Consider the following 12,213-nt stretch of genomic DNA (forward strand, 5'->3'; position numbering starts at 1 on the left):
ACCAGTCCAAACAACCCTTATGGTGATGGTTGTAGGTCAACCTTATAGACCAGCTATCCTAGAGGTAGTGTGGACAGAACAGTCTTAGGCTAAAAGACTCTTGAGGGCGTGTAAAGCCAGATGTTTTACCATATGTAACCCCTTGAGTATCAAATAAAAGGACACCACACAGGATATATATAAAATATATATGTATTTATTTACTAACACACTCTTCTGAACTCTTTATGAGGTCAGAGGCCAAAGCACATAACAAGACACTTAGTTATCATACCTTAAGTTGCACAATTTATGGTTAGGCCCTAGGGGCGAAGCAAACCATATATTAAGAAAGTGGTATAAGTACCACGTCACGAGAAAAGGAAAGGCCTAGGGCATCGCTGGGGCTACACTATCTGACCCTTAGGTTAGGAGTAGGAGGCCCACAGGCGGCGCGTGCAGTGTCTTTACACACACTCGTGAGTCAATGCAAAGTCAATGGGAACTTAGAAGTTAGATTTAGAAGGATTTAGGACACTTCCGGTTTAGCTAGGAGGAAACAACTAAAAACTTCGACACTTGGATAGTCAATACCCTTGGGAGCACCGAAGTACTCGCGTTACCTCACCCACGGACGGCGGGAGCATAGGTGTGAAGATGTGTCGGGTTTCGCCGTGGAAGTCTATAGAGCCTGTGAAAAAAGATGCTGCAGGCGACCAGGAGGAAGATATCCGGGTGGATCCAAGGGTGGATCGAGGATGAAGAGGACCTGAAAGCAGAGGGGACAGAGTCTGGGTCACTAGCCAGTGACCGGGTGGAACCAGGAAGGAACCAGACGACATCGAGGAGCAATCAGGTGCTGTCTTGAAGCTTGTCTCTTCAGCCACGTGGACCAGGAGTTGTCGAGGACGACCAGGAGCTGGATACGAGCTGTCCCACGCAGGATCTCACGGATGGAGGAGTCGACTTCCGGATTGGAGTCAACAAGCCTTGGCAAAGGCAACCCACGCCGGATTCAAAGAAGGCTTCTGGTGCAGACCAGCAAGGTCTGAGGGGCTTCACCTTTTCAGGGAAGCAGGGGCCAGTCTGGAGCAATCATACCAGTGGTGTAATTCAAAAGGATTGTCGTCACAGAGGCTACTAGCCAGCGGGCTAGAGACCGGACAACGCGTCGAGCAGAACAAAGGCAGAAGGGCCCCACGCAGAACTCGTGGAGTGTGGGGGCTGATCTTTGTCGCAGATGGAGCTCGGGATCGGGGTTTCTAAATCCCCAGTGCACAGCTTCGAGGGTGCCTCAGGAACTGCACAGGTAGCAAGTTGCAGGCTTTCCAAGATGTCCGGTCCCACGTGTCTCGTCGCCTCCATGGATCCCAGCTATGCTGCAGTTGTGAAGAGAGGGTCACAGAGGTCTGGAAGTCTGGGTCTTGTCAGGCTCTGTGCTCGGGTTCCGGCAGGAACGTCGACAAAGCAAGCCGTTGATTTGCTGGATGGTGCCTGGTTGCCCAGGGTGGTCACTCCTTGGCCACAAGGGAAATTCTTCAGTCTTCAGCTTCAGCAGAACGTCGAAGGTCCAGAGTTTCGTGTCAAGTTTCAATTCAGGATTAATCTAAAGTCTCAGGACTCAGCTCCTACCTTTATACAACTAAAAGGGGCTGGATTACTTTCTAGGTCCCTCCTATGGGTGGGACCAGGAAGGGGGGTGGTTACACCCCCTTTCCTTTGTCCATTTTCGTGCCAGAGCTGGGGCTGGAGTGCCCCAGCAACCGGTTTGAACCGGGGTATGCATGGAGCACCTAGGGTGCCCCAGGCAGTGTCTCATTCTATTCAGCCCTCCCTGTCCCAATACACAAAGTCCTGTCTGGGGTGGTGCTCGCACCTCTCCTGGCAGGAAACCTATTGTCCAAACCTCTGTGACTGGAAGGACTCCCAGCAGCAGGAGGTCAGACTTGTGTCTGTGGCAGCAGCATCCATTTTGTGACGCTGGGGCTCTGGTTAACTTTTAACCGGAATAGTCAGCACTAACATGTCTTCTCCCGCTAAATGGGTGGAATGCTACCCCCGTCGCCAGAATTGGCGAGGGGGTAGTATTCGAAAGCGTATGACACCTTACACGACATGTTTGGATAAAGCCAAACCAAAGTCAGCATTAACCGCGAGGTTGATAATGCACTTAAAAGTATATGGTATGGCGATATCATAGAACAGCTATAAGGACATGGTTCCGAAAGCTTCAGACAGGCTCAGCTCATGCTAGAGCACCATCTCACACATAACCAAGCACTCTGCCTCCAGGATTGTTAAGGCCTGCCATAGGAGTGACTTATAGGTTACTGTGTGTCTATATATAAGGGTAGATATAGGAATACTATACCTAAGCAAGGGGTGTTTACACGACCTTGCCCCAGCTGAGTGATCAGCCAGTTGTGTCAATTTGAGTGGCCAGCCAGGGGTGGCATAATACATGCTGCAGCCCCTGGTATGCCCTGAGTACCTAGGGTACACTCCTACAGGGGATGACAAGGTGAACCAATTCCCAATTGTGGATGTACCTAGAGTACATGGTGTAAATTTAGAGAGAGTGCATCTGGGCTGTAGGTCTGATCAGCAGGCCCACAGCCACATCTAAGTCGAAAACCAGAGAAGCAAAAGCAACAAGCATTTGCAATGCAATAGGTCTCGCATTAGGGAAGTTTGAGCTATGGGGATTGTAAATGACACATTTTTTGTTTATGTGTTGGTTTTGAAAATAGCTAAATTAATAGCTTTGTCATTTACAATGCCAATAGTTATAACTTTCGCAAATGTGACACCTATAGCATTTGTAATGCAATAAGTGTTGTATTTACGTGAATTAGATGTATTGATATTACAAATAACAATGGCTTTTATTTTTTTTATAATTAATACTTAAATAAAAGTTATTGTAATTTATAATGGCAATAGCTTAAACTTTTGTAAATAACCTTTGTGAAGATTATGTTCAGTGTATTTTATTGTGACAAAAATCCAAGAACAGAAGTGAAAAATTAACATCTTTTTGTGACATTTGTAATAAAGCTTGAAACATTGAGAGAACATATTTGAACCAGTTGTTGTTGAATGGTTGCACAGATTGATGCTGTGGGGGCGCGGAGTGACGTTGTGGTGGCGACGAGTGATGCTGTGGCGTTCAGTGATGCTGTGGTAGCGCATAGTGATGTTGTGGTGCCCCTGAGTGATGCTGTGGTGGTGCTGAGTGATAATGTGGTGGTGCTGAGTGATAATGTGGTGGTGCTGAGTGGTGCTGTGGTGGTGCTGAGTGATGCTGTGGTAGTGCTGAGTGATACTTTGGTGATGCTGAGTGGTGCTGTGTTGGTGCTGAGTGATAATGTGGTGGTGCTTAGTGATAATGTGGTGGTGCTGAGTGATGCTGAGTGATGCTGGTGTAGCGGTGAATGATGATGTGTGATGCTGAGTGGTGCTGTGGTGGCGCTGAGTGATGCTGGGGTGGTGCTGAGTGGTGCTGTGGTGGTGCTGAGTGGTGCTGGGGTGGTGCTGAGTGATGCTGTGGTGGTGCTGAGTGATGCTGTGGTGGTGCTGAGTGATGCTGTGGTGGTGCTGAGTGGTGCTAAGTGATGCTGTGGTGATGCTGAGTGGTGCTGTGGTGGTGCTGAATGATAATATGGTGGTGCTGAGTGATAATGTGGTGGTGCTGAGTGGTGCTGTGGTGGTACTGAGTGGTGCTGTGGTGGTGCTGAGTGATGCTGTGGTGGTGCTGTGTGGTGATGTGGTGGTGCTGAGTGATACTGTGGTGATGCTGAGTGATAATGTGGTGGTGCGGAGTGATGCTGGGGTAGCGCTGAGTGATGATGTGGTGATGCTGAGTGGTGGTGTTGTGGTGCTGAGTGATGCTGGGGTGACGCTGAGTGATGCTGTGGTGGTGCTGAGTGGTGCTGTTGTGGTGCAGAGTGGTGCTCTGGTGGTGCTGAGTGATGCTGGGGTGGCGCTGAGTGATGCTGAGTGATGCTGTGGTGGTGCTGAGTGATGCTGTGGTGGTGCTGAGTGGTGCTGTGGTTGTGCGGAGTCGTGCTGTGGTGGTGCCGAGTGATGCTGTGGTGGTGCTGAGTGATGCTGTGGTGGTGCTGAGTGATAATGTGGTGGTGCAGAATGATAATATGGTGGTGCTGAGTGGTGCTGTGGTGGTGCTGAGTGGTGCTGTGGTGGTGCTGAGTGATGCTGTGGTGCTGCTGAGTGGTGCTGTGGTGGTGCTGAGTGATAATGTGGTGGGTAATTAATAAAACCACTTATGCATAGCTGGGAGCTGCTTTATTGTAAGCAACAGACATGCTACATGCGCTGCACAACGAGTGTTTGCTTATGGTTTGAAAGGCATGTGGGGCCCCGTTTTTTAAAGGTTAAATGACACACTTTAAAGGCAACATTAGATCCCAAGTGGCAGGCACGCTGTATGCGCTGCAGAACGAGTGTTTGCATATGGGTTGACAGGTGTGTGGGGCCCCGTTTTTAAAAGCTACATTTGATGCTTTAAAGACAGCATCGGATCCCAAGTGGCAGTCGCGCTGTATGCACTGAACAACGAGTGTCTGCTTACAGGTTTAAAGGAGTGTGGGGCTCTAGATTTTTTTAGATAAATTCCACACGTTTAAAAATCCCTCATAACCTCTGCAATATTTTGTTTAAGCTGTAACAGTATTTTTTTTAACTATACAGTTAAACCACAAATAGCTGTATAATACTATATACCAAGCATACACAATTATTAAAAGACATAGGAAAATAAGGCCTACATTTATCGCACAATACATCTTTAACGCAACATTTATAACAAAGTACCAGATGCAGCTAACCTCTGCAACAGGTTTGTAAACAAACGGCGAGAAAAGTGATAAAACCCACGCCCCAGCTCCACTTCTAAAGAGAACACAATTAATTTTATGGTGGACCAAAAGCATAATATAAAACTTATGCTTATCTCCAGGAAGCGCAATAAAGATGTGCGTCTGTGCTCAAGAAAGCATGCCATGCAAGCTACTTTGCATTACGTATCACATGTGCAAAACGCACAGGGCAAAGGAGTACACTATTATATAGCATATACTTGTTTTCTACATTTATATGTTTTCTTTTTTATTAATTATCACGCACACGGACTGCTTATTTTAAACTAAATAGTCCTATTGCAGAGCTCTTCGCTAGCAGTACTACGGATTTTACTTGTAAATATAAAAAGCTCTTATGCGTAAAACATCAGTCTCTGCTGTAAAAATAAACAGATCACCGTGGCGTGTTCGCAATGCACAGCCATAGCTCTACTTAAAATGTATGTTATACCACAGGGTGTAGACATATGTTGTCGGGATGCCAAACATTTTTAAACACAATTGCAGGAGGTGAAAATACTATAGTTTAAATAACCAACCGGTGTGCAGCACCAATAGAGCCCGCGTTTCCCAGAGAGCCGAACCGGTTCCTCAGTTGCATGGCAGCGGTTTAAACTACATTTATGCTAAATCAGAAGGGATGTGGCGGCAACGATACCAAATCCAGTTTTAGCTACCTCTGTGCGCGTAGCTTTGTATCTGTGCACATCATACACAGTACAAAAAAGACATCATTCCGTGCTAACAAAACAAATATGTTTTAGGTAATGTAAATAGTGCTGATAAAAAGCACGGTTACAACTACGGGTGAAATTGGCAATAAGTAAACCTGCATAAAGACGCACACCGTTTAACAGTTAAAAACCTTACATTTTAAAGTGCAAATCTGTAATATACCATAGCTAGGAATGTAATAAACGTAAGTGCTGTTTGTTAGTTAGCTCCGTATATTACCTCACACATAAATGTTTAGCGCTGCTTGAATTGTAAAAATAACTCCTGTGCCTGCCCACTAAAATATGCTTGTTCTTAAAAAAAACATGCGATCCCAAGCAGCAGCTGCGCTGAATACGTGACACAACGAGTGTCTGCTTACACATTTAAAAGCGAGTAAGGCACTCGTCTTTCTTTTTTTTACCAAAAAGTCTATAAAACATCGGGATTGCTAACAAAATATCACACGGAGTAGCGCTGCACATTAATAATAATTTCGAGCACTTTGCTATTTAGATTGTAACAGCGCAGCCTCCTCGATCCTTTTCAATTAGCATCAGCTACAATAGTTATATTCAGGGGGTACAACACGTTTAAAAGCATATTGTCCTCAAAAAAACTCCTGATCCCAAGCAGCAAACATGCGAAATACGTCCGACACAGGTTACAAAGCATATAGAGCCCTCCTCTTTCTATAACTAAATTGCTTGTTTTTAAAAAAAACACATGATCCCAAGCAGCAGCCGCGCTGAATACGTGACACAACGAGTGTCTGCTTACAGATTTAAAGGCGAGTAAGACGTGTAAGGCTATAAAACATCGGGACAGCTAACAAAACCTCACGTGCTTAAACAAACAAGAACATCGCCAAAAGAAACAAGACGGAGGGAAGAGAGGGGAGGGGGGAGGAGAAATGCGACACGGCGGGAAGGGGCAGGCAGGATGACTCAGGGGAGGGGGCGGAGCGGGGCAGAGCGGCATGTGGGTGTGAAGAAGCCGGGCCTTTGAAGTGAAGCTAAGCTTCACTTCAAAGGTGTCGGAGGAATGCGGGCGGCTGTGCACGCGCTTTTAAGCTCAATGCACATGCGCATTGAGCTTAAAAGTCACGGGCACTGCAAGGAATCGCCACGATTCCTTGCAAGTTAGATAAAGAGTCGATGAGCCCCTATAGTCTCGCTTGCTCGATGCGCATGCGCATCGACAGGCGAGACCTAAAAAGTGGGGGTGACCATAGGAAGCAGACCCTACTCTCCTACATACAGGAGGAGCTGTATGGAACGTGCAGGAGGAGCTGTATGGAACATGCAGGAGGAGCTCTAAGGTGCAGGAGGAGCTGTAAGAAACGTGCAGGAGGAGCTGTAAGAAACGTGCAGGAGGAGCTGTAGGGAACGTGCAGGAGGAGCTGTAGGGAACGTGCAGGAGGAGCTGTAAGAAACGTGCAGGAGGAGCTGTAGGGAACGTGCAGGAGGATCTGTAGGGAACGTGCAGGAGGATCTGTAGGGAACGTGCAGGAGGAGCTGTATGGAACATGCAGGGAGAGATGTATGGAACGTGCAGGAGGAGCTGTATGGAACGTGCGGGAGGAGCTGTATGTAACGTGCAGGGAGAGATGTATGGAACGTGCAGGAGGAGCTGTATGGAACGTGCAGGGAGAGATGTATGGAACGTGCAGGGAGAGATGTATGGAACGTGCAGGGAGAGATGTATGGAACGTGCAGGGAGAGATGTATGGAACGTGCAGGGAGAGATGTATGGAATGTGCAGGAGGAGCTCTATGGAACGTGCAGGAGGAGCTGAAAGTGCAGGCAGGGCCGGCTTTAGCACTCGGATTCTCTCATTACCACTGGGCAAAAGTGCCCCTCATCTCTCCAATCATAAGTTATTGCTAAACACGGTCCCCCCCCTGAGATCAGCACCCCCCCCCCCACCCCTCCACAGGTCAGCACCCAGTGCGGCTGCACCTGTCGCACTGCCCTAAAGCCGGCCTTGCGTGCAGGAGGAGCTGTAAGGTGTAGAAATGCAGGAGGAGCTGTATGGAATGGGCAGGAGGAACTGTAAGGAGTAAAAGTGCAGGAGGAGTTGGGGAGTGTGTAAGAGGGGACTGCAGGGAGTGACACCGAGGCGACTGCAGGGAGTGTGTAAGAGGGGACTGCAGGGAGTGACACCGAGGCGACTGCAGGGAGTGTGCCAGAGACAGCTGCAGGGAGTGACACAGAGGGAGCTGCAGGGAGTCACACAGGGGCAGCCGCAGGGAGTGTGACGAGGCAGCTGTAGGGAGTGACACAGAGGGAGCTTCAGGGAGTCACAGAGGGAGCTGCAGGGAGTGACACCGAGGCGACTGCAGGGAGTGTGCCAGAGACAGCTGCAGGGAGTGACACAGAGGGAGCTGCAGGGAGTCACACAGGGGCAGCCGCAGGGAGTGTGACGAGGCAGCTGTAGGGAGTGACACAGAGGCAGCTTCAGGGAGTCACAGAGGGAGCTGCAGGGAGTGACAGAGGGAGCTGCAGGGAGTGACACAGAGGGAGCTGCAGGGAGTCACAGAGGGAGCTGCAGGGAGTGACACAGAGGGAGCTGCAGGGAGTGACACAGAGGGAGCTGCAGGGAGTGACACAGAGGGAGCTGCAGGGAGTGACACAGAGGGAGCTGCAGGGAGTGACACAGAGGGAGCTGGAGGGAGTGACACAGAGGGAGCTGCAGGGAGTCACACAGAGGGGGCTGCAGGGAGTGATACAGAGGGAGCTGCAGGGAGTGACACAGAGGGAGCTGCAGGGAGTGACACAGAGGGAGCTGGAGGGAGTGACACAGAGGGAGCTGCAGGGAGTGACACAGAGGGAGCTGCAGGGAGTGACACAGAGGGAGCTGGAGGGAGTGACACAGAGGGAGCTGCAGGGAGTCACACAGAGGGGGCTGCAGGGAGTGATACAGAGGGAGCTGCAGGGAGTGACACAGACAGCCGCAGGGAGTGACACAGAGGGAGCTGCAGGGAGTCACACTGAGGGAGCTGCAGGGAGTCACACAGAGGGAGCTGCAGGGAGTCACACAGAGGGAGCTGCAGGGAGTGACACAGAGGGAGCTGCAGGGAGTCACACTGAGGGAGCTGCAGGGAGTCACACTGAGGGAGCTGCAGGGAGTGACACAGACAGCCGCAGGGAGTGACACAGAGGGAGCTGCAGGGAGTCACACTGAGGGAGCTGCAGGGAGTCACACAGAGGGAGCTGCAGGGAGTGACACAGAGGGAGCTGCAGGGAGTCACACTGAGGGAGCTGCAGGGAGTCACACAGAGGGAGCTGCAGGGAGTGACGCAGAGGGAGCTGCAGGGAGTCACACTGAGGGAGCTGCAGGGAGTGACACAGAGGGAGCTGCAGGGAGTCACACAGAGGGAGCTGCAGGGAGTCACACTGAGGGAGCTGCAGGGAGTGACACAGAGGGAGCTGCAGGGAGTCACACAGAGGGAGCTGCAGGGAGTCACACAGAGGGAGCCGCAGGGAGTCACACTGAGGGAGCTGCAGGGAGTCACACAGAGGGAGCTGCAGGGAGTGACACAGAGGGAGCTGCAGGGAGTGACACAGAGGGAGCCGCAGGGAGTCACACAGAGGGAGCTGCAGGGAGTCACACACAGGGAGTCACACAGAGGGAGCTGCAGGGAGTGACACAGAGGGAGCTGCAGGGAGTGATACAGAGGGAGCTGCAGAGAGTCACACAGAGGGAGCTGCAGGGAGTGACACAGAGGGAGCTGCAGGGAGTGATACAGAGGGAGCTGCAGGGAGTCACACAGAGGGAGCCGCAGGGAGTCACACAGAGGGAGCTGCAGGGAGTGACGCAGAGGGAGCTGCAGGGAGTCACACACAGGGAGTCACACAGAGGGAGCCGCAGGGAGTGACACAGAGGGAGCTGCAGAGAGTCACGCAGAGGGAGCTGCAGAGAGTCACACAGAGGGAGCTGCAGGGAGTCACACAGAGGGAGCTGCAGGGAGTCACACAGAGGGAGCTGCAGGGAGTGACACAGAGGGAGCTGCAGGGAGTGACACAGAGGGAGCTGCAGGGAGTCACACAGAGGGAGCTGCAGGGAGTCACACAGAGGGAGCTGCATGGAGTCTCACAGAGGGAGCTGCAGGGAGTCACACAGAGGGAGCTGCAGGGAGTCACACAGAGGGAGCTGCAGGGAGTGACACAGAGGGAGCTGCAGGGAGTCACACAAAGGGAGCTGCAGGGAGTCACACAGAGGGAGCTGCAGGGAGTGACACAGAGGGAGCTGCAGGGAGTCACACAGAGGGAGCTGCAGGGAGTCACACAGAGGGAGCTGCAGGGAGTGACACAGAGGGAGCTGCAGGGAGTGACACAGAGGGAGCTGCAGGGAGTCACACAGAGGGAGCTGCAGGGAGTCACACAGAGGGAGCTGCAGGGAGTGACACAGAGGGAGCTGCAGGGAGTCACACAGAGGGAGCTGCAGGGAGTCACACAGAGGGAGCTGCAGGGAGTGACACAGAGGCAGCAGCAGGGAGTCACACAGAGGCAGCCGCAGGGAGTGACACAGAGGCAGCAGCAGGGAGTCACACAGAGGGAGCCGCAGGGAGTCACACAGAGGGAGCTGCAGGGAGTGACACAGAGGGAGCTGCAGGGAGTCACACAGAGGGAGCCGCAGGGAGTCACACAGAGGGAGCCGCAGGGAGTCACACACAGGGAGTCACACAGAGGGAGCTACCCTCACTGGGTAATCACTGCTTTGGTCCATTATTCTCAGTAACTCCAGGACGTCCATCCTGTGCTTTTCTCTCCTGTTCCTCTGGCTTAAAAATGAGTTTGTTTCGGGTGCCTGGCTTTGGGGCTGGAATCCACATGCAGCTTCAAGCCAAACCAGTTGCCCTGTGCTTGCTCCCTCACTCTCACTGATTGAAGCTTTGGGTGAACAGCGGTCTGCCTGCCAGAAAAGCATCAGCAGCAATACAGGCAAAGGCAGCGAATAAGCCCAGGGCTGCCTGTATCTTCTTCCCAAGGGGCCATCAACACTGTGCTTACTCAGTGTGGTACAGACAAAAAGCTTTTTTTACCTCCATGACTCCACCACAACAGTGGCGGCTGGTGACATTTGAAAGCAGTGGGGCGACGCCCCTACACCCCTATGGAGGAGCCGACACTGCGCGACAACCACTGAGGTCTCCAGCCTTTCTTGCTGCCTGCGGTTGGCCAACTCCTTTGAGGTGTGTGTCTGGCATGACACTCCTCTTTAGTGTGACAGATGCACCTAAAGTGTCTCCTAGAGTGAGCCTTGACTGGTGGATCCCCGCCGCCACCGCTGGGGAGTCGCAGGGACAAAGGGCTCCCGTGGGACCTCTGAGCTGCAGTGCTTGTTGTCCTGGGAAGTGCCCACATGGACACCAGCCAGTCATTGTAGATCGATGACATATGCTGGTTGGTTTGATTTAATTAAGTGCTATGTATTGCTGATTTTATGATATTTGTATTCGTTTATGTAAAAAAAACTAGGTAATGTGCATTATTTCTGTAAGAATGCATTTCTTGGAAATAAAGATTTTTTTGACTGAAGCCGGTCAGTCGTTCCCACCCACCGTGCAAGAGTCCCACAGTACACAGGAATCTCCGCTCCCGTGAATGCACTGGATTCTCCAGCGAGGCTCTGGTGCACAGGTGACTAAAGACCGAAGGAGGTCTGAGGAGATCTGCCTGTGAGGAGAGCCACAAGATTACTTCTCTCTGCCCTCTCCCTCCAATGGTCCGACTGTAAGGCCCATCCATTTGCAACACTCAAGTTGAGAGGGAGAGGAGTTGGCCTAACAGCTTGGGTGGTCGACCTTGAATCTGGGGAACCGGGTTCAAGTCTCGGCAATGACGCTGAACATCCTGTGATTCTGGGCAAACCACTTAATCTCCCCGTGCGTAACAAAAAAAAAAAAGAATGTGTCCTCGTGTAACGCAACTGGTGCTATGTGTGCTCCGATACCCGATTCGGGACAAGTTCATCCTATTTAAAACTCTGTAAAAAAAAAAAGAACAGGCATTTACAATGCAATGGTCTCATCTTTGTTAAAGTTAGAGCTATTGGCATTGCTCATGACATTTTTGTTTTTAAAACATAAATAAATGGCATTGTCATTTACAATGGCAATAGCTTAATCTCTCACAAATGCGAGACCTATTGCATTTGCACCCACACACACAGAGCCACACAGAGCCACACACACACACATAGCCCAACACACACACAGAGAGCCGCACACACAGAGAGCCGCACACACAGAGAGCCCAACACACACAGAGCCCAACACACACAGAGCCCAACACACACACACACACACACACACACACACAGAGCTCTCTGCCCAGTAACACCCTAGGGAATAGAGGCAAGAAAAAGAAATGATCACAAGCAGAGAACAGAGGCAAGAAAAAACAAGCAGAGAACGGAGGCAAGAAAAACACGATCACAAGCAGAGAACAGAGGCAAGAAAAAACACGAACACAAGCAGAGAACAAAGGCAAGAAAAACACGATCACAAGCAGGGAACAGAGGCAAGAAAAAACGATCACAAGCAGAGAACAGAGGCAAGAAAAAACAAGCAGAGAACGAAGGCAAGAAAAACACGATCACAAGCAGAGAACAGAGGCAAGAAAAAACACGAACA

The sequence above is a fragment of the Lissotriton helveticus genome, chromosome 12 (genome assembly GCF_964261635.1).
Source record: "Lissotriton helveticus chromosome 12, aLisHel1.1, whole genome shotgun sequence".
In the NCBI taxonomy this organism is placed as follows: Eukaryota; Metazoa; Chordata; class Amphibia; order Caudata; family Salamandridae; genus Lissotriton; species Lissotriton helveticus.